This window comes from Prinia subflava, chromosome 4 (genome assembly GCF_021018805.1).
Source record: "Prinia subflava isolate CZ2003 ecotype Zambia chromosome 4, Cam_Psub_1.2, whole genome shotgun sequence".
Lineage (NCBI taxonomy): Eukaryota > Metazoa > Chordata > Aves > Passeriformes > Cisticolidae > Prinia > Prinia subflava.
This window is the reverse complement of record NC_086250.1, coordinates 47945057-47969011: the sequence shown is the minus strand read 5'-3', so window position 1 is coordinate 47969011 and position 23955 is coordinate 47945057.

Below are 23955 nucleotides of genomic sequence, written 5' to 3'. Positions count from 1 at the left end.
ATGTTTCAGTATTATTATTCTGCTTGCAGCATATCTGACTTAAAATGTCTTAACCAATTTCCCAGTCACTGGTGATAATTTCTGGTTCTCCTCCAAGAGGCTACCACACACACCTCTTCTTTGTGCCGTTTGCACAATTTTTGTGATCTGGGAAACATTGCTTTTCAAAAAATTTCTTATTTCTTGGGAAAGAGCCATGTGAAGATCTGGTAGAGGGTGCAGCTATGCCATCAAGAAGCACAACTCAAGAATAGTGATCTCTTGCAAAAAGTGAGAAATGAGCACCTCCAAGGTGAGGAGGAAACTCTTAAATTACACCTGCTGCTGAAAGTGAACTCTCATTCATTAGTCCTAGTCTGTTTGCAGTTCATAAATGTTTGTCTTTCATAAATTATTAAATATCTTGCCCCACAGCATGATTTGTAACACCTAATGACAGCTCATATTTTACCGGAGCAGTCTGTGAAACATGTTGAATTCATGCCCTCTGTAAGTTATTTGCATCACATGTCTCCTTATTCTTTCTCACATCTGTTGAGGGCACATAGCAGAAAGGGAACATAAGCCCCAGAGAAAGAGCACATGAGCTTCACAGCAGGAGCTATTCCAACTGCCAACAAAATAAATTGTACTACAGAAGGTAAATGTGAAGCCAATGAAAGAACCACTTGAGATGCTACTATGAGTGGAACTGCTCTCATTAATTGTGTTTGCAGGCATTACCATGTCAGGCAACCTTATCAAGGGAAAAACAAGGAGCATAAAAGCAGATGTGAGAGACCACAAAATGCTATATGTTATATAAAACTAGTCTTGAGTCCATAACTCAGGGTTACTCAATAATAGGCAGTGCCTTTCCCATGTGGAGTGAAGAAGAAGAGGGGAAAAAAAAAACCCATCTTGTTCCTGCCCAAGAAATATTATTCGTATTGTGTGTGGATGTGTGAGAGCAAGGGTCATCCATTTCTCAGCTACAATCAGCCTTTGGAAAGCATCAGACTCACACAGCAGGTAGCAGGTTTCAGCAATCACCATGCATCATGAGGGACTGGCTGTCAGTGGAGTGCAGGAAAGCAGAAGAAACAAGCATACAGGGAGGTCAGCTTGCTGCCTTGCTGTCTTTAGTTTCTCCCTCCCTCCCACTCAGCCTCCTCTCCTGTCTGTTCAAACTCTACAGTTGATGTGCCAGAGCAAAACAGTGCAGTTCAAATGCATTCAATAAACAAAACTGGCCTAAAAAATGATGGATGTTCAACAATCTAATACTCCTCTAAGGCAAAGGTTCACAACCTACCATGGGTTTGTTTTGTACATCTATTTGATGCATGCTCTAAGCAAGTAGCAGGTTACTGTCTATTGGGAAACAGTTTCCAGTGCTCACAAAAGTGGAGCTGTCTGAATTCAGTCTTTAATTTGTAATAAACTGGTCTGCATTATGTACCATGCTCTGGGTTAATGTCTCTTTATTCTAACTTGAGAGGAGTGATAGATGTGATTGCAGGCTATCAATAATCAGATAAAGCAGTTAAGCAGAGGTACTGAGGGAGAAGTCAAAGGAAGAAGCTTCACCAACATTACCTTGATTACTCCTGACTCTAAGACTCTGAGCCAAAGGGATTTCAAGGGGGCTAATGTGAGGATCTGCCCCTTTACCAACCTTCCACAATGTAGTATGTCAGAATCTCTCCCTGGTAATCTTCCCATGGGAGATCTACATCTTCACTGCTCCCAGACTCATTCTTTTCCCTTTGGAACTCCATGATCCTTCTTTACCCCTTATCTGATCCAATATTTATTAAAGAAAAGTTTCACCAGAGATTAAACCTTATCTTCCTTCCTCTCTATTATTTTCTCACTATTAGAGATACCCTCTAAATATCACCATGTCAGTCTAAGAGGAGGATTAGGGAGTAAAAAATATACAAGTGTGAAAGGGTTAGGTGAAGAGAGCCAAAGCAGTCCACATTGTTGCAGATACGGTGTTATTGGCATCTTTAATTTCAATACTGCCAGTGTCACTCTTCCTTACAGCTGCAGCAAGATCATAATAATGGTATGTGGATGTCATTAGTACAGAGCAAAACAACAGCTTTGCAATACAGAGCCATAAGCTAAGTAACATCCGCATACACAGAGACAAACAATCGGAATGTGATCTGTCACTTTTCGAATTGCGCTTTACGTAAGAGCCGAGCTTGATTACTTCTAAGAGAGCAGCGAGGCAGAGCCTTCCCAACGACGGCCGTGTGGCGCTGGCAAAGAGCTCGGAGCTGCCGCGGGGCGGCGGATCCCTGCTCTGCTCCCTGCTCTGCTCCCTGCTCTGCTCCCTGCTCTACTCCCTGCTCTGCTCCCTGCTCTGCTCCCGGCGCTGCTCCCTGCTCTGCTCCCGGCGCTGCTCCCTGCTCTGCTCCCTGCTCTGCTCCCTGCTCTGCTCCCGGCGCTGCTCCCTGCTCTGCTCCCGGCGCTGCTCCCTGCTCTGCTCCCTGCTCTGCTCCCTGCTCTGCTCCCTGCTCTGCTCCCGGCGCTGCTCCCTGCTCTGCTCCCGGCGCTGCTCCCTGCTCTGCTCCCTGCTCTGCTCCCGGCGCTGCTCCCTGCTCTGCTCCCGGCTCTGCTCCCGGCTCTGCTCCCGGCGCTGCTCCCTGCTCTGCTCCCTGCTCTGCTCCCTGCTCTGCTCCCGGCGCTGCTCCCGCCGCGGCCCTGCCCGCGCCCGCAGCGCCCAGCGCGGGCTGCGGCTGCGCGCCGCCGCCGCCAGGGGGCGCCGCAACACCGCCTCAGCGCCGCCGGCTGCTCCCGCCCGGCCGCTCCCGGCAGCGGCAGCTCCCGTCCCTCCCTCCTGCGCCCTCCCATCCCGCCGGCTCCCGTCCTTCCCTCCTGCGCCCTCCCATCCCGCCGGCTCCCGTCCCTCCCTCCTGCGCCCTCCCATCCCGCCGGCTCCCGTCCCTCCCTCCTGCGCCCTCCCATCCCGCCGGCTCCCGTCCTTCCCTCCTGCGCCCTCCCATCCCGCCGGCTCCCGTCCCTCCCTCCTGCGCCCTCCCATCCCGCCGGGCTCCCTCCCATCCCTCCTGCCCCCTCCCAGCACCGGCAGCGCTCTCCCATCCCTCCTGCACCCCCCCATCCCTCCCGCTCCCCCCCATCCCTCCCGCTCCCGCCCACCCCTGGCAGCTCCCTGCCGTCCCCAGGTGTCTCCTCCCGGCTCTCTGCCCTGGCTCGGTGTCCCCCGGCGGGGCTGGGCACGGTCGGACCCACGGCTCACACGGCGCCGGTGCCGCCCATGGGGCTTGAGGGGGCAGCGGCCGAGAGCGCCTCGGGTGGAATTCCAGCAGAGACTAACGTGAGACGTCCCGGGCTGTTTTCTACGCTTAAAGAATGTTAAGAATGATCAGATAGGTGGTGAAAGTCGTCCCGCACAAAGCTGCATCTCTCTAGAGATAAGGCATATGTGTTTTGGTGCATCAGTTACTGGGAGTGCTTTTCTTGGAAGTTGAGAGACACATGTTAAAGGAAACAATGAGTGATGCACTTGTAGAATGATGTAATAGAACACCATGTGATGTTGATTTTTTTTTTTTCTTTAACTGTCTGAAAACCTTCTCAACTTCCTGCAAAGGCACACACAGAACAATAATTAACTAAACAAAGACCTCTTATAACTCCATGACAAAACGACTACCAGGAAAACTCCAACACCAAAAAAAAAGGCCTCCATGGCAAACACATCCCTCTCAAATATTTTTTTTTATTATTTTTTTATTACATGGACTGTTTTTTCTCGGTTTCAGGTCAAAGAAACCAGCCAGAAGGGGTTTTAATTTAACATCTCAGATAGAAGCTGGCATCTAACCAGCAGTCTGAACCAGCAAAGTGTTAAAGGAAAAGCTTGAGTGCTTTCCAGAAACAGGAGGGGCTTAAGCAGATGTTTAAAGCTAAATATGTCTGTACGGGCTTTGCTGCATTTGAGAGCAGGAAAGCACAGAAACGTCAGCCCTGGGCTTGCATCTCCATCTTGACAAGTGTGAGAGGAGTGTTACACACTGAGTTCAGTATTTTACAGGCCAATCCAATAGGAGCACTGGATGCCTGTATAAATGCACATACATAAATCATTTAGGCACGTGCATAAATCCCATAGGTTTCACTGTGAAGGTATGACAGTAATACCACAGGTGAAAGGAAAGTTTTCTTCCTGATATTCAAAACGTTAATGGGACAGTTTTCAGTATGAAAAATAAGGATACCAGGACAATCCGAGATTCCCCACTTCAACTCAGAAAGAATAAAATGTGTCTTTAATACGTTTTAGTGTTGTGATCATTATGTGATTATGTAGGTTGGTTCTAATAGAGGCAGGGTGAAAAAATGGCAGCTTTCTTAAATGAATTTTCTATGACAAATTGTTGTTAGATGCAGTTCTGAGATGTGTCCAGGATCATCCCCTTTTTCTGAAAACAAAAAGAATCCTCTGTTTTATAAGACATGTATCAGGATCAGGGGAGGAGAACTGGAGGCTGAACCAGATATTCATTTGATGCAGATCAATAGACACATTCAGTGGACTTACACAAGTTAAAGAAGGAACTTGGTATCTTGAGGAGAATGGATCAGATCAACTGTTAGTTGTCATCATGCCAGCTCATCACTCTTCCTCCAAAATTGAAATGCTTTGTCTATTCTAGAGAGATTTTCTGGAGGATGAAACTTTTCTTTTCCTCTAATAGTAAATGATGCCCCTGAAAAAATGGGTAATTAATCAAGCCTATATAGCTGGGATACTGTATCATAATAAGATTGATTGATCACAGGGTGTACTATGATGGTGACATGTAAAAGAGATAAATTACTGACATGAGCACATTAGGAAGTTTTGGTGTACTGTGTTTGGTTATTGGGGAACCTTGTCACACATCATCTAGTGAAAAATTTAAAAAAAAAGAATTCCCCATAGGAAAAAAATGCACTATAGAGAAGAAAAAGATCTAAAAAATGACTTTTTTTTCTTGCCTATAGAGACTGATGTAGGAGGTAGCAATTTGTTTAATAAGGTGTGACATATTTCCAGACCTAGCTCTTAGTAACTGAGAAACATAAATTATCAATATTTCCTAATCTTCCAGTAATTAATGGCATTCTAAATGGCAGGTTTTGGAGAAGCGTTTCCTAGAAAAATGTAGTGAAGTTTTTAAATGAAATATTTGGTGAGATGAGAAAAGAAATTGAAAAAAATTCTATGAAGAATGAAAGTGAATAGCAACAAGCTGAAGAAAGATTTTAGCACTGTAATTGTCCTAAAACTAAGGGAGGTAAGATATAAAGAAAATCAGAGGCAATACTTCAGTATTTACTGAAGTAAATGCTGATTTACTTCATGGTAAATCAAAAGAGATTTACCATGAAGAAAGAGGAGCTTTTCAGGTAACAAACATCAAAAGCATACACAGGTTTAGCAATCCTGTGCACACTTAGCACAATTTAGAAAGTGTAAAGTTGTACTAAGGGAACATACAGTAAAAATAACACTGGCATAAGGTATTCTCCTACTGCCAGATCTGCTCAGCAAATAGGAACTTCATTTTGCACCAGCTGCAGCATCCAAGTGGTCTACAAATGTGCCATATGGTCTGCAATACATAGATTGGTGCTCTAATTCTATGGCTGCCCCCCACTGTACCCAAGTATGTAGGACATATGCTACACTCCATTACTTAATTGTGCATTACCTTGCATCTGTAGGCAATAATTTACAAATTTCTGATATTTTTCTTCAATTTAAAGGATTAAATTTTCTGAATTTTCTGTGGAAACAAATTTGGATTCCAGTTAAACATTGCAAGGAATCAAGTCTTTGTTGCATGCCTCGTGTTATTTTTATTGAATCAGGCATGTGAATCCACAAGCAGGTTTCTTTGCTTTGGCTGTTGTGCTATGCTAGGATCTGTTTCTGGATGGAGTAGGAATGTCTCAGTGGAATTAACAGAGGTTTTCAGGGGGATTATACATACATCAAGGACAAGAAAGAGTGAAATACTGAAGTTCAACAGGCAAGTTCAATAGGCAATACTTAGGGTAGTTTGTACATCAGGCTAAACTTTAGTAGGATACATTGATATTCATATAATAAAAAGGATTTGGTGAAAAGTTCTTGACATCAACAAAAGTAGAAAGGAAAAATTGCTTTCTGATTAAAGAATTCCACAATCCTCTATGTTGTTCATAATTCTGCTGGTTGGTGAACTCTTCATGTTGAGATTTTTAGAGTAGTAGAATAACTGCATAAATGTTTTAGATATTATCTTCTGGTGTTAATGGATTGCTCATAATTATGTAATTGTCCCTTCTTCCAAAACATGTACAGTAAAATGTTTAATTGTTTTTCAGTGTGTTTTAGTCCCAAAGACTTAAAATTTCGTAAGATACTGGACATAATTTTGTTCTACATACTGAAAAGTCTGATTATTTAAAGGAATCCTTATTTTAATCCACAGAGTTAAAATATTTGAGGCTACATAGTTCTTATTTTTATATATTTTGTGTACAGGAAATGTCAGGCTGTGGGTTCAATAAGCTCCTGATGGACAATCACATTCAGCAGAGGCTTTGTTGTGTCAGTGACTTACAGTTCCCACTCTGATCATACTGTCTCCTAGATGGCAAATGAACAGATTCAACTGAGAAAAACCTCTTTAAAAATAGCTTATCTTTTAAACTCCGTTATTATAGCAAAGGAATGGCTATATTAGCATTCTCTAACACGACTTTAAATATGAGAATATCAGTATAGCAACGTAAAAGTCCTCAAAATAGCTCCGTCTGCTTTGGCATTAACTGCTGCAGAAAACCCAGTCTGTGCCGGATGCACCCTGGAATAAAACCCCATATTTCCTCTCTCTCATCCACCTTTTTTACAGGGTTCATGACAAAGATTGATGTCCCTTTTGCATTGCAGCATGCTATCATGCAATATGATGACAACATTGAAATAATCCAGCATGTAATAGTTAATAATGGCTAACAGTATGAACAATTGTACACCTAAACCTACTACCACTTCACATATTGATCTTAGTTAATGGTCCCTGATAAAGTATTTTCATATACACAGCTAGCTGTCTCTTTAATTGTTGGAGAAGTAACCTGTAGATTTGCAGAAGACTAGACTACTCGGAAGGAAATTTTCACTTCTTTTTATGTCTATCCTAAACCAAAGCTGTTCTCTGGAAATGTGCATGGGGAGGGCAAACTTATGTCAGAATCAGAGCACTGGCCTTTGCTTTAATCATATCCAGCATATATTTATAAGCATATATTTACAAGCTTATGAAATGATCTTGAGTTGTCAATAGCATGATGTGACAAAAGTAAAGAAAATGAGAGTGTTTGGTGTTGACACACAAATTACTTTGGCCTACAATAGAGTAATTTGACTGAGGTCATCTAGACAATTAGGGGCAGGAGGTAGGAGTTCTGGTTTGTTCTTCCATTATTAGACTTCTTTTTAACTGTGAATAACTTCCCATTATTAGGACTCATTTTCTAGATGGCTGTTGAAGAAAATGGGGAGCAGCTAAAGAGTAACGTAGCACATTTTGCAATGTGTGCCATCATATGGAGACAACATAATTCATACCTTAGAAAGCCTGTACTGCCTGATCATCAGTAGGATTGCCTCAGTTAGGATTACTTGTGGGGCATGAGGCTGGACAGCTCACTATCAAAACTCATCTTTGTTTTGAATCTCTTAGCATGATTTCAGGTTTGGTTTGGTTTGGTTTGGTTTTAATGGAAGTTTTTGTATTTGGGCATTTATCTGTCTGTCTCTCTCAGGCCTGAATTAAATTGAAACAGAATTCTTGAACTGGTCTTTCTAGTTGGAAGTTTTACAGGAACCATGATAACAGAAAGCTTATTTCTCATTAGGAATTACAGTGGCTCAGCAGCACAGGTCATTTGAGGATGCTGATGCAGAAACATGGGATTAAATCAATTTTATATTTCCCCTTAATATCCTATCAGAATAATCTTCTTATCCCATATCACTAAATCACATAAGAACCTAAGATGACAGCTAAACACAATTAGAATTTCCTAGAGGATATAATAGGGCATTGGAATATGGATTCAAATACATATACAGGAAACATGTTCCTCTTTGAAAGGGTTCTTTTCTGCAAGTGTCCTGCAGGGATTAAGCAATTTATACTAGAAAGCCCTTGGTGTAACTCCCTGTGCAATCAGGAGTGTTACTAGGTGGTCTAGAACAATTCAAAGCCATTATGGTTGAGGCCACAACTTTGAAATATTATGGATATGACATTTAAAATTTAAAATTGGGAAAGAGAGATAATTTTCTAACCCTCTTAAAACTGACTTACTTCATATACAATATGTGAGTAATGGAAGAGAGGGGAACCTCTTGGCTCTTCCAGTCCTCCCCTATTTTTAGAAAGTGTGCAGTGCCCCTTACTGTATTTTGATTAGACATTTTTTGAAAGAAGGGACGGAAACTTTCTCCGATCCATCAAAATAAACATTCATTTTAGGGTGCATAGTTCTGTAAAAAATGAGATCCTCATAGACATTCATAGGCTTAACAAGGTAAATTCCATGTTTAGTTGTAAAGGTTGTTCAATTTGCAGTCAGGAAATTGGTGGGCTGCCACCAGGGCTGCCACCAAAAAGATAACAAGTATTTTGGTGTTTTGGTTCTTATTTTTCAAACAGTGATGGTGTTTCCTTTACCAGTGGGTTTAAAGCATAATGTTACATTCATGCTCCTTTTGCTGGATAATGTAAATGTCATATAGGAATGTTAGTCTAACTAAATGAAAAGTGGGTGCATGTTCATGGTGATACCCACTTCACATCTTAAAGGTTAAGGGAGCATTGATTCTTGTTGGTATAATCTATTTTTGATTCCACTGATGGCTGTCAATAGAAATATTTAAAGTAATTTAAACTTTCCAAGCAATCTTTGATAATGGGAAAATCAGTTCCAGAGAAAAGTTAAGGACAAATAATTTAAATAAAAAGAAAAAAAAATCCTGTATTGTTTGTTTACTGTTTTAAGTTATCACAACCTTAATCCACTTGTTGTTCTGCTAATTTATATCTAATCTCTCCCTGCCACTTGATTTGTTTCTGTCAGGATGAGGTCAAATAAAACCCCTTCATCTCTTCATCTTAGATAAGATGAAGCTATCTAAGACAAAAACTTCCTTCTGAAATCCCCCTTTGCTCAGCTGCCACCTGATGATGGAGACATAATTCACTCAAGGTCTCACTGAAAGACTTTCTATAAGAAAATTGTTTTATGGAGTACTTATGTGACTAACACATTTCAGAACCCACTAGCTAAAGAGGATTCATTTAGTTGCTTCCTCAATCCCACTTCACCCAGGAGAGTTCCAAAGCACCAGGCAGTCTCTTAACTTGGAGGCAGAGGCGGCAAGGAGGAATGTGACTTGTTCTTGCAGGACTCTGAGCTTTCTTTAGGGATTCTGGGTTCTATTCAGGGACCACAGCTGTATTTTATGCAATGCCTGTTTAAAGGAATTACTCAGTAAATTCTCTGCTGATTTGAATTTATTCTGCTGTTATTTTTTTCCCATACCATAGGGCAGCACAGTCTTGATATTGGCTAAGCAGAAATGATGGCAGTCTTGGAGCTCATAAAAAGAGTATTTGTGGGCCTAAATTTTCAAGGCAGCCTACTTGAAAGACTGAGAATTACTTTTTTTTTTTTTTTTTTTTTAAATCTTCATTTCTATTCTTTCCCTCCACAAATTTCAAAAAGGAAAGTGTGCTTACTTAGATTTCATTAGAATTCATTGCTGACTTATGATTTGCTTGATTTGCAGTGGTAGATGATCCAAGTGTGCCAACACAGAACATTTGGCTAGCCAACAAAGTGGGAACTGGGGGACATGTGAAATATTGAATATGTGAGTAATCCAGCCACAGAATGTCTCCATCACTGAAATCTGACAGGGACTCAGGTCCTTATGAGCTCTGCAGCCACCGCAGGTCCACACCAACCATCTTTTACAATGACAGAGCCTACATTTCAAGCATGTTTTTAGAGTTGAAAGCTCTCTTTCGACTGTAAAAAACCCCTGTACAGTACACAGAGACTGTGCCACTAGGAGATTACTCATTCCTTCAAAGGCAGGAACCACTTTTCTCTCGCAGCCTCCTGCAACCCTGAGTCAGGGGAGTGAGGATGAAGTGTATTTCTAATGAGCCTCTCCCCGCGCAGCCCTGCCGCTCATCCGTCTGCACTCGTGACAAGTCCTCAGCGCCGTGTCCGCCCAGAGGGGAAATCCATCCTCATCGGCCAGTGCTGAACGCTGCCCCAGCCCGGGGGATACTGCCCGGCCACGCATCAGCTTCCGCTGCCTTTTCCCCTGGTTTATCAAGAGATGGCAGCAAAAAGCCATTTAACCTTTGATCTCGGTCCTGGGGGCCTCCGTGTGTCCCGGGCTCCCGGCAGCGCTGCCCACACAGGCAGTGCCCCCCGGGCCGCGGCCACCACGGCCGGGAGCGCGGCGCGGCGGGGATGTCCGGCCGGGATGCCGGCAGGGATACCAGCCGGGATACCCGCCGGGATGCCGGCAGGGATACCAGCCGGGATACCCGCCGGGATGCCGGCAGGGATACCCGCCGGGATGCCGGCAGGGATACCAGCCCAGCTGACACCGCAGCGGGGCACTCACTGCTGCGGAGGATGCCAAACCCGACCGCAGGAGGAGCCAGAGCTGTCCAGGGCCGTCGATCAGACATGGATGGGACTTCCCCTGAGATAGGAAAAGGCGTGTAGGAAGGGGCTGGGCATTAGGTGAAGAGGGACACTTCTGAAAATGAAGAGAAGCTAAATACACACTTTGAAGAACCGCTCCATCACCCCTCAAAAAAAAAAAAAAAAAAAAAAAAAAAAAAAAAAAAAAAAAAAAAGCATATGAAAAGTAAATTCTTTTAGATGACGTACACCTTCACCTTGGGTTCATGGTGGTGGGATTTCCCCTCTAAGAAGGGGCTACAAAATATTCAAAATATCCATGTTGCTATCATCATGCTACGTCCAAGGTGAGGGATACAGGTATGAACTTTCTGATTCACTGTGACAAGCTGGCAATTCATTTTCTACAGTGATATTTGTAAGAGCAAAAAATTGGTAACATGTCAATAAAGACAGCTAGGAAAAAAATATTTTAAAACTAGACATGATCAGAAATATAACACCAGGCTCTATTTCAAATTTTTTTTTGTTAGCTTTCTTGTTTAAGATAGAAACAATTGTCAAAATAATTTGATTTAAACTGGATTTAAAAAAATTTACAGTGGTCATTAATGAATTAATGACCTCCTTATTAAGTCTTCCAGGATGCTTTCAGAAACTGATTTCAGATAAAGAAGATAAAGTGAGCTGCATTTCAAGTCAAGCCAAGCTCGGGCTCTCATTGTTTCTGCTAACTTTTCAGTGTCAGTGGGGAGCTGTCAACAGGTATGAAAAGACACCAGCTGCTTAAATCATCCAGCAGCTCAATCCTTTTTCAGTTGGACAGAGAAAATAGGAAATGTAGATGGATGGAAATTTGGGATTCAAGAGGATGGAAAGAGCAATATACCATGCAAGATGGACCCACCTTTCTTTCGCTTCTTCCTGTCCTGTGGCATTGTAATTGCATTTTAACCAATATTGGCCAAATTCCATTTTCCTGTCTAGAAATATGAATGGTGATTTTTTTTTCTGCTGGCAAAATAAAGTCCCTCCACAGTGGTTAGTTTTAGCTTACCTGAAATTAGAATTTAGTCTCAGTAGTAACAGGAAGCAACAAACAAATGACATGTTTTTACTGTGTGGAAACTTATGCTGTGATTGATAGTTTTATCAAATGTTTGTGTTTCTGTTATGATACAAAGGATAAATCTGGATCAATAAAATTTGCTATAATCAAAGAACTGTTTCTAAATTAACATCAAGAAATGTGATGCAGTGGATTGTTTTGAATTTCTTATATTTATTCTCACTTTTAAATTTCTTAAATCAGCTCTAATATCAATCAACAAGACTAGTTTAAGAAGACCTAATGAAATTAGATTAGCAACAGGACAAGTGAATAAGCATCCCCCCAAAAAGCATAGGTTCCATAAGAGGATTGTTTCCTGAGATATGTCTGACATTTAGTGAAAATTATATTATCCTTTTAATTTAATAAATGACATAATGTTTTCTTTTCCTGCCTGCATGCTAGAAATCTAATAGATATCTGTAATGTGTGAGCTCTGCTGCTTTGGGTCAGTCTCCATGTTTATCTCAGAGCATCCACCAATGAGATATTTAATTAGTTGATGCAGTCTTAAATGCTTTGTGTCATGACATCACTAATGAAATCACCTCTGAAGGAAATATAAGCTTGACTTCTGAGCTCAAATGCCTGACCTCATAGGGTTTTGACCATAAATAGGATTCTAAGGCTTCCAGTGACAACAAATATAAGCATTAAAGAAAATTTGTGAAAAAGACATCACAGGAAAATTAACTTTCCTTTGTATCCTTTTTCAGTCTGAGTTTTTTATAGCACTCGCTAAGGACTGGCAACCAGCTGAATGGTGCTGTATCACTGCATTAAAATTCCAGACACCATGCCACAATCCTGCTATCTATGGGTAGAGACACTGCAAAATCTCTCTCATCATCCAGATGTCCCTCAGCTGATGAGTAGGGGTCAGCTATTAATAGGTCAAAAGGGATTTTGGAGCATAGCATTTGGCAGCTTGCATATAATTTCATAATTTGCCAGACAATTAAAAAATTAGTAGCAGCCCAAATTATATTGCAAGTATAATATTAAAAATAACAGAAAGTAAGCAGCTGATTCCTAGCTTGTAACTCTGGAAGTTCAGGACCTCCCTCTCTTTGTCCAGTAGAGTTACTGTGAGTTTTCCCAAAAATTACTCCACATAGGATTTTCCCTCCACTTAAATATTACAGAGTAACACAAATCTGTGTGTGAAATGTGGGTCAGCTTAGAGCTGTGAGCTAGTATGGTAAATATTGAGTTTCCTTTCTTGGTGTTATGTTTTTCAGAATAACAGTTTGAAAGACCACACAAACAGTTTAGGCTGCCATGGATCAAATATTGCAAATGTGTATTGATGACATTCCTGTGGGCAGGACACTTCATTCTTCTCTCAACCAACTACCACCTTTACTGCTGTTGAGCTTTATTACACAGATACAGAGACTGCATTTATGAGTGCAAAGATGCCATATCAAGTATCATTTGGAATTATGACCGTTCAGCAACTGACATTTTGCTTGCAAATAGATATGTCTTAAGAAATGTGGTGTAATGGTAATTTGCAGGAAAGTTAGTTGTGGTAAAAAAAATAAGGTACAGAAAATGTTTGGTTTTAGTAAGATGGGAAGTCCTAAAGTTTCATGAAAATACTGTCAACTTCATTTTTATTGTTGTAGGCTATGATGCATTCTATGTGACTTCAGAAATTGCAAAGATATTCCATGAGTGACAGAATCTGAGAGGAAATTTCCACAATGCATGTAATCATATATTTCATACTATACTATCAATACAAAATTGAGAACAAATATTTGAAGAGCTAATAATATGGGAATATATACTATGCTTGCCTATGTGGTAACTATAGGGTGTCAGCAGTGCAGACATAATTTTAAGATAAAAAATCAGTATATTCTCAAAAATTTTCAAAAAAAATTTCAGATTTCTCCGAATTTGTCCAATGAATTTGCTTACCTTACCATACTTGTGTAACAGTTTTTTTCTAGAGTAGTTACTATTTCATTTCAAGGAGCAATGGTGTGGGATACCATTAGATGATTGTGGTGGTCCTGAGGTGCTACTGCCTTGTGATTCTGGATACTACTGCAGCTCCTGGTGTCTTTCTTATCTGCTGCCAGTCCAAGCCAGGACTGAGAAGAGGCTTCAGCTGAGTTTCTACAGCATACAGCAATACAGTGCCAGGCTGGCCCTTGTCTCTAAAGTTAGGGACTTTCCTGTGTCCCTGTGGATGTACAGTTCCCACCAGAGCTTTACCAAATTGAGAATTAGAGAAGTAGCAGATTTTTTTATCACATCTAGATTTGGAGGAGTCCTTGCTTTGCCAAGAACAGCAGCAACTCCCATCAGATAAGTCTTAAACTACTTCCACCCTTGCCAAAGATGTTTGACTCCCAGTGCTCTGGAGTGTTCATCAGCTGCCAGCTTTTCATATGTTTTGTTGAGGAAGAAGATAATTTCCACTTTTCTTGCTGTCCAGCAGTAAAGGAGTCAGGATTCATTAGGTCAGAAAAGAAAAAAAAGATTGATTAGGTCAGAAAAGGAAAATAAAACTGTTAGCGTAGGAAAACATATAACCACACGAAGGCGATCATATGCGGTTCTTTATTTGCACACGGGGACACAGGGGCATACAGTGCCCAAATCTTGTGCCCCAAAAATACAGAGTCAATTTGTGATTTTTATGGTTTAAATTATACACGTTAACTAACCTCCACCCCTAGATACTGATTATCCTATTCCTTAGTTACTATCTTAAATCATACCTACGCTTCTACCCTGATCCACACTTGATTTGGTTAAAACAATGCTTCTCAATTATCCCCTGAGTTGCAGTCACACTTGATTCGGTCATTACAATAGCATGGAGCTGATTGCAGAAGCTGACGCTTGTTCCAAAGTCGAGCTGCGTCAAGTTCCAGTTGTACGTTCCCTACCTTCCCCCCCCTACACATACCTCAACTTAACCCCGTGGTTAACTTATACAGAAATTATATTTTTTAACCCTCCACCGTCAAAATGGTGAGTTAGGACATTTGAAACTTTTATATTCCGTGTTCTAAGGGCTGAATAAAATACTGAATGTTTGAAGATTAACACCTTGGTTTGTTTTTAAGCACTGTGAAACAATGTCAAGAGGTAGAGCTGACAGCACTTTTCTATACCCTCTGATGCCTCTGTAATCAGGTGGATAAGAGTTGTTCCTTGCAGATATGCATCTAAAAGCACTCAAGGGGAGAAAGAAACTGAAAATAAGATTTTCTGACAGAAGAACAACAAAGGTGACAGCAGATGGTAGGATGTTGCCTGTTCCCTGTGACATAATCTTGTATCTAACCATTTCTTATTTGTTGGTAGACTCTCAGAGGTTGTCTATGGAAGCTGAAGCTCATCTCTGGTAATATCTGATGTCCAGTGGATTCAGTAAGTGACCCTTTGCCATGTCACCTGCAGGGTGCACATGGAAAGTGCCCTATTCTTCACTTTTGTGACAAGCAGTGTTTGAGTCCTTTCAGTAAGAACTCTAATGCCATGAAGTCTGGCTACTCTTTGGTCCCAAAACTTTGCTTCTGTAGTGATGAATATGTGGTTTGGAAAGCGAATCGTTGTGCTGTGTTAAACGTAGCCAGCTGCCAGACATCCACACTGCCCTCACCCCTCCTCAGCAAGATGAGGGAGAAAATGAGACCAAAGAAAGAGCTCATGGGTCAGATAAAGACAGGGAGATCACTCACCAATTGCCACCATGAATAAAAACATCTCAGCTTGAGGAATATTAATTTAGTATATTGCTGCTTACTAATAGACTAGGATATTGAAAAAAGAGGTAAAAAATACTAAAAATATTCCCCCCGACTGCCTTATTCCCAGGCTCAACTTCATTTCCAATTCTACTTTCTGCTCTCTGAGTGGCTCAGGAATAAGCACTGTAGTCAGTTCATAATGTTTTGTCTCTGCTGCTCTAAGGAGCAGCAGAGACAAAACTCTTCACACTGTTCTGTCAGGGAAAAGTGAAGTTTCCCTTGGAATGGAGAATGTAAAAATCCCTCCCTCCAAATTAAGAGCTTTCAAGCAAAAGTTTGGGAATAGGAATAACAGTTCTTTTCTTGGAATGTTAAAAATGGAAATGCAGTAATAAAATTAAAAAAAAAAAAAAAAAAAAAAAAAAAAAAAAAAAAAAAAAAAGCAAGCAAGCAAGCAAACAAAAGTCCTAAAAAACCCTAATGGAGTCAGAGATACGACCTGACACCCCGTGGGCCAGGGTGTTGGAAGCAGTCCAAATAAGTCCTCCTGGGGTGACAGATGTGGTTCTGTTGGAGTAGAGATGATCCTGTAGACAGGATTCAATGGTGGTGGTGAGATGAGTCTGGTCTTCCTCTGAGAATCAGGTGGAAAACAGGAATGCCTGGTGTCTCTGGGTCCCCATTTATATCTGGGTAGGGAATGTTTGGCTCCTCCCCACTGGGTGGAGCATTCACAATGGGATGGTGTAATGTGTCATGTCATTGGTGAGCTTTAATGGTCCATTAACAGAAGATATTCCCCAGAGGATGGACAAAGTTGATGAAAGAGATAAGAAACACTGCCCCACCTGGTTTTAACAGCTGGTCTATTATCAGAAGGCATCCACCCTCCTCCCCCTGGAGTTACAAGAGATAAGGAAAAAAGAAATCATCCCCCAAGTGCTTTCTACAGATGAAATAGAATACACTGTTTTTTTTTGGTTACATAACCCAAGGCACTCACCCAAGGGATACAGTCTTTGCCAAGCTTCTCTGGTAGATCTTTCCCAAAGGCTGCATTTCTTCAAGAACTGCTGCAGCACAGGTCCTCTCCTCTGCTACAAAAATTTTGCCATGCCAACTCAAAACATTGGCCCAAATGCACTGCAATTGCATAACTGGGTTCTTGCTTGGGAACAGCAAAGGGTCAAACTTCCTCTCACGTGTCACCCTTCTTGCCTGAACCTTCTCCAGACAGCTGTCCCTTTCACAAAAGCCCAGCATTTTCTTAATGTATCTATTCAGTCTCTCTCAATTTCTTTTTCCAGTTCCTGTCCTAAAACTGTTCCATCAGTTTGCTTATTTCTTCAGAAAGTCCTCAAGCCAAAGTTTGTTCAGTCTGAGAAAATATTCTAGGAAAGCATCACTATCAGTGGCTGCCATCTTCCAATGTTTCCTTCAAGCACCACCTCCAGCTGGTGTAGGGGATTTTGGAATAGACATACTTTGAAAACACCCAGCTTTCTATTGTTGCTCAGTTAGAAAGGGCCTTTTCCTACAAAAATCTGTAGGCTTCTTTTATCTGATCTATTTTTCCCATTATGATTTCAGCTCACAGAAATACACATGATGTAATTTTGGGCTAGCTAGCCTGGATGCCACTAGTCATCCAGTAACACTAGTAATAGCAGCATATATCAGCAAACTCTGTAAAGCTGTGAGGGGCTGACCCAGGGAGAGCTGTGCTTGTACTGATCACTCTGTTGTTGTCAGCTTGCACAAGTCTGTGTGAGCTGCTGTCTGTTTAAAATTAACCAAACCTACTTTGTTTTTCAGATCTGCATTTTTCTAAAGCACCTGTTCTCCTCTTCAATCTTTATTTTCTTGAAGGGTGAAAATAGGTTTTATTTTGAAGGTCAGATGCACACTCTACAGTCAGATCTTTTCAGTTCTTAATTGTTTTTGATATCAGCCTGTGATAGTCTTGCCTTCTTAACGCAAGATAAACAAGGTAGAAAACAGAAAAAAAAGTTATGTGACTTAAGGGAGCAGCACTAGAGCTCAAATTTGCACTCACAAGCCACAGTGATAGATTCTGAATTATCATAACATCTATTTAAGATGGATTAATTTAATCCAATTTCTTTCTTATGGAAAGATACAAATTCAGAAATAGTATTTGAAGATAATAACTGAAATTGTCCCCGCTTTATATTGAAGAAGCTATCCTAGCAGAATTTGTTGGAAAAATATGTTGTGATAAAGACTGAATTTGCTTAATAACCTATGCAGAATTTATAAGAAAATACATGTTTTAAAATTTGAACCTGCCACAATTTTTTTCATTTTCTCCATCCATATGTACATAATGAAAAACTGAAAGAACTTAAGTATAACCATACATTAATTGGAAACAGATTACTTACAAGTCTAAGTGCTGCAGGTCCCTCAAAATAAGAGGTTCTATATGAGATTTAGGGAAGTGGATTTTTGTTTCTTTGAAATAGTGTTAAAACTGATAAAAATTAGAGGCAAAAGTCAGTTCTCAATATTGTTTGTTTCTTAGTGAGTAAAAAGTGAAGTAGGTACCGTAGAGACCTATAAAATACTTCATGCTCTTCCTTTATGTCATTGGAAATTTGCCAGTCTCAAAAAGAAAGTTGAGATTATATCAAAAACAAAACACACCCCTACTATGTATTAAAGAAAGAAAATTATTGACTTAAAATTGACAAAGGATATATTAGCTTTTGGGTTCTGATCCTATTCATATCTATGTAGCAATGAATTCCGTTTTCAAAGATTTAAATAACTTCAGTGATGAAATTTCTTGCAGTAGTTATGGAATAAGTATAACCCTAAGTGAAACACTTTAAGGAAAATTAATTTTTTGTTAACAGGGAAAAGTTGGCTTAGTTCTGAGATGGAGTAATTAACAAAATTGCATGGTTGAGTGTAAGAGTGATGGAATACTACCTGCTCCTTTTTCATTTCTCCCTTTTATTCTGCATCACTTTATGTTCAAGATGCTTTCTTCTTTCTCTTAGAGAATGTCTGGGTTCCCGGGCAGGAAATAACTGCCCCAGGTCACTCCTGAAAGTGCTTACAAGAAATGTGTGGGAGGCAGTACCCCCTTCAATCAGGAAAAACCAAAAACCTAAACACTTTGTATGGAAGCAGCTCTCCTCATGATGAAGTAGGACAAAGCTGGCCAGGTCAATTGAGCAACTGATTCTTCTTCCTGGCCTACTTCAGAATCTGGTGAAACCAGTCATTTTTAGGGGATCAGATCCATTACCTGGGCCCTGGGATACAGAGTTCACAAGCTGTATGCAAAATAAGGAGAAATCTTGCCAGCTGTGCCCTACACACCCTCCTCCCATTCCTTGACCTCTGCAAATTTTGCCTTTGAATAAACAGAATTTGAACATAGGATGAGAAAAAGCTCTACTAGCCCAATAGGAACATTAACAAGTCAAAATTTAGGGGCAAGTGGTAGGTTTCAACCTGGAAAAAAGTAGCATAATTGGACAGTAGAGGCATTCAGTTGTCTGTGTTGCCAGGACTAGGTTGGTGCAGCACAGCTCTGTAACTCTGACTTGGTTTCACTGAGAAAACTGATTTGAATGTGTGTGCTAAAACTGTGCAAGATAAGAAAACAAACATAGTTAAATTTTTACAACTGCAGTAGTTACCAGGAGGGGATTAAATGAGGAAAACACTTCCTTGAAGTGTATAAAATTCTAGGAATAGAGAACAAAATTAATTGAAAACTCAGCAATCTTGATGATCATCCAATCTGAAGGAGCAATGGAGCCCAGTCCTCTCTGACATGACTGATGACTGCCAGGACAGTGAAGATGCATTGGATGTCTCATTAAGGTTGTGAGACTATTAACACCTAGTTCTGTAACTCATTAATCCTAGATATATAATTTGTATCAGCCAATAAATAATTGCACTGCACTCTCAAATTGGCTATATTCTGCTTGAAAAGTCTCCTTGAAAGTAAAAGGTGGCTGAGAGAAGCACTCAGAGCCATTTTGCCTTGACTTGGGTGTTGCCCCCACAGCTGAAGCACATCCCTGCTCCCAGCATCCCAGCTGCAGCCCACTCTTATCTCCACAGCAAACACCCACACACCGTGGCCATGCAGAAGGAAGTTGTGGAGACACAGGCTACCATACTAGGCTGTGTCTGTCCTCTCCTGTCATTTCCTGCAGAGTTTTTTTTTTATCTAGTATTTCTCCAAAGATTTTCTCCATTAATATCTTTGGGGTCTGCAAATAAAAGATTCTTAAACTGTCTTAAAATCAAAACTGGTAGGAAAAGAGCTGAATTTCAAACAAAATAATATGATGGGGGTTTTAACCTCTTAAGAAATTATTTTATTTCTAAATATATTTATGTGTTGCAGCTAGGAGTAACGAGTAACAAGTAATTGTGGAGTAACCACCTGTGGCCAACTAATTGTTCTTCAGTATTAACTCTCAGTGGTACTTATTTTTAAATACAATTTTTTTTTCTAAATGTATATAGTATACATGTGCTCTGAGTTGCACTGGTTTCTATTAATTAAATGTGACATTGTATAAATTACTGACTATTTCCCTGAATAAGAGAAATTAACTATTTGGCACCTATTTGATATATAAAGGCGTCCATGTCATTTTTCTTACAGATATGTTCAAGGAATAACCCATAATATGGAGAAAACCAAACCCAAGAAAAGAAAATAATGAGATGGGCAAAGGTATAACAGTCAATTTGTCACATTTCAGTTCTCTGCAGAGAACTTATGTCAGTTTTTCTGCAAATACTTCAGGTAAAAAAGTGGAGCTTTCTCAGATGTGATGATCCAAGTTTTGCTCTTAGTTACACCTATTATCATTATCTCAATCAGTTTCAACTGCATGCTGCTTACTCTAGGCATTTGGAGCAAAAAAAGAGCAATTTATCACAATTTACATTTCCTCAAACTTTTTGCTTGGCGTTGACGACTCTGAAAGAAACGGATAATTTTTTATATGAGAAGGCTAAGCATTTTTAAAAATAGAAAACCATTCAGGTTTTTTGAGAGTGTACAAATGAGTCCCGCAGAGACCAAAGACTTTTTCCTACAAGTGAGGGGGCCATGTTCCTCACAAGGTGTTTCATGAAGTGATGCTGACCACAGAGCCTGTTCCAGTAGCAGATAAGGAGTGCCAGGCAAAGGAATTAAGTACCTTATAAAATCCTTGAAGGAAAAGTAAAACCTCATAATCTCTGTTGGTAGTCAGCTGAACCAGAACAAAATTTTGAGGAGAACAGTTGGATTTGGAGCAAAATTTTGAGTGTATGTGTCCTATAAGGTTCTTATTACAGTAATATTCATAATAGCTGGGCAGAAGGTCCTAAGGCCTTGTTTTTTCACTGTATTCACACTTTGAATTCTTGGAAAATAACTCATGTGCTGAGCCATGTGGGTGGGAAATATCTTGTCTGTGAACACCACCACAGACTATACATGAACTGAACAGCACCAGGATTTGTTGCATTCTTTACAGAAAATACTTATGTCTGCAGCCCTTTACAAGCTGGAAGGTCCATGTGCTCAGGTCTTCTATTACACCCAACTCAAATTAAGTTGTTGTTCTGTAGCAAGAAACAGTCAAAACCATTTTTGTCTCAAAAGAAAAATTAACTTGGAGAGTAAACATCATAATTTTACTTGGAAATAAATTGCATGGATTTATTACCTTAATTACTGCTATCATTATTTCCAAAATTAGGATCTAAATAAAATGCTTTCTTTGTAATAGAATTAAAAGCTCCTTGAAGATTAATCTTTTCCACTTTCAAAGAAAATCCTCTTGATAGGACTACTTTATATAATAGAGTAAGTAAATGCTTTTCTCAATGACTTTTTTCCCCTCCAAAAGACCTGACAGAAGGATTGTCAATCTTTGAGCATAGCAGAATCCTCTTGTATTTTCACAGATGGAAAATTACTCCTAGTAATTTGTTTTACCTCCATATTTCCTGAGCTTTTTTGGACCAGGTACATTGAGAAAAATGCTCATAATTTAGAGTTTTGTTTGTTATGATACTTGATCATTACTTGATCTTAGCCATATTGGCAGAAAAACATTAGAAAAATCTCACTAGTCAACAGAAAAGAAACAAATATCCACTCCTACAGAAGAGCTTCCTTGGGGATGAACTCTCAGACATGAGCTCTCTAGAACCAGGAATAATAATGGAAAAAAGTGCTTTTTTCAAAAGAGAAACTGCTGAAGTTACTAAATTATTGCTAATGTAGGAGATGATTGCACCTCAGCTGTAAAAAGCTATGTGCCCTTACAGCACATACACAAATAAAAACACCTAGTGAAGGCAGTGCAGGGGAGTTGCTGTACTGTCAGTCTGAAGTCAGAGTTGAGAAGACAGGCGCAGACAGACCAGAGAGATGTTGAGGAGAAGCGTCCTCGAGAGATGTGTGTTCTGGAGCATGAGACTCTCAGGTTGAGCTACGTATTCCTACAGCTAAAGAGAGATCTGTCTCTTGTGTGCACAGGTCAGACTCCAGATCACTTAGTAAACACTGTGTATTTCAGGAATTACCTCAGCATAGCACATCTTACTTTTTGTTTGAAACTAGTAAGAGTGGAAGGATTCGATTTATCTTATAGGGGCCATTAACACAACAGGTCAGTGATTTTCTACAGTGAATGGAGAGATGTATCTTTTTACACATTTACCATGCACAGAAATAACTTGTTCTTACCACCAAAATAAGAGTAGGCTCCTGACATGTTACATGGAGCTGCAAAAAGGAATATTATATTTAAAGAAATCATTAATTCAAATCTGGAAAAGAGAATTACGTATTTATATTGGTTATTAGATGTAGAAATTCTTAACAGTCAAATACTAGCATTGCCAATGTAGTTTCAGAGCGAACAAAAATGGACTGACATAATAGAATAAATATTTGAGTCTTGATGAAGACTTTATAATCTTCTCTATCATAAAATTAACGAATACTCTTTACAACTACAACACAACTGTTTTATGGTTAAAACAAAATTAACAAATATCTATTAAAAATATGAACTGAATTAAAATTTTATCTTGAGTTACTGTTACAAAGTCATTCAAAATCCAATAAACTAATTCCTTTGGCTCCCATTTAGGATGATTCAGTGCTTTGTCCAGGACAACTTACCTATATTTCACGCCTTAAGATTTACAGTGCCTATGATTACATATACTCTTGGTTTGAGAAGACAGGTGTCTGCCAGGGAAAACTGGAGTTTCCTTTGGCACGGAGAATGTAAACTCTCCTCCCTCTAAAATATTATAATTTTGCAGTTAAAGTCTTTCAGGCAAAGTTTTGGGAAATGGAATAATAGTTTTTTACTAGGAATATTAAAAAAATATATAGTAGTACAAAAACAGACAAACAAAAAACCATAAAAGCCACAAAACCCTGATAGAGTCAGAGATATGACCTGACACCCTGTTCAGGGTGTTGGAAGCAGTCCAAATAAATCTTCCTGGTGAAACAGGAAGTTTCATGTAGTTCTGTTGGAGTACAAATGATCCTGTAGGAGGGGTCCAGTGGTGGATCTGGTCTTCCTCCAGGAATCCAGTGGAAAACCAGCAGTTTGGTGTTCTCAGTTTTTATCTGGGTAGGGAATGTTTGGCTCCTCCCCACTGGGTGGAGCATTCACAATGGGATGGTGTAATGTGTCATGTCACTGGTGAGCCTTAATGGCCCATTAACAGAAGATATTGCCCCGGAGGGTGGGCGGTGGTGGAAGAGATAACAAACACTGCCCCACCTGGTTTTAACAGCTGGCCCATTATCAGAAGGCATTCGCCCTTCTCCCTCCTGGAGTTACAAGAGATAAAGAAAAACATCTCTCCAACTCCTTTCAACAGATGAAATAGAATAGCTTTTTTTTTTTTTTTTTTTTTTTTTTGGTTACATAACCCAAGACAATATACAAAATTGTTTAAATACACAACTTAAGTGTTTATATAGAACTGTTTTAGCCGTCCTCTGCCTGTCAGAAATACAGCAAAGTACTCAAGTGTGCTATTCTTTATTCATGTATAACTCTTTTATCTCCAAAATTATAAACATGTAATAATGTTTTGCTGCTGTCCCAACCCTCTGACACCACAGAGAAACTGCTCTGTAGTACACACCTGAGAAATTAAAGAGAAGAAAACCCACAGACATTGTTTCAGTCTGGCCATAATTCACTTTTTGGTACTCTATTTGGTCTGCAGCTAGGTTATTCTGTCTATCTTTCTGAGCTCCAGAAAAATAGACTAAAGCCTTTCCTTGCTTGCATGGCTGTGCAGAGAAGTGTGACAGCATATGGTGTGGGAATAAGCAAAAGAAGTAAAGGATAAGATTGATTTTCAAAA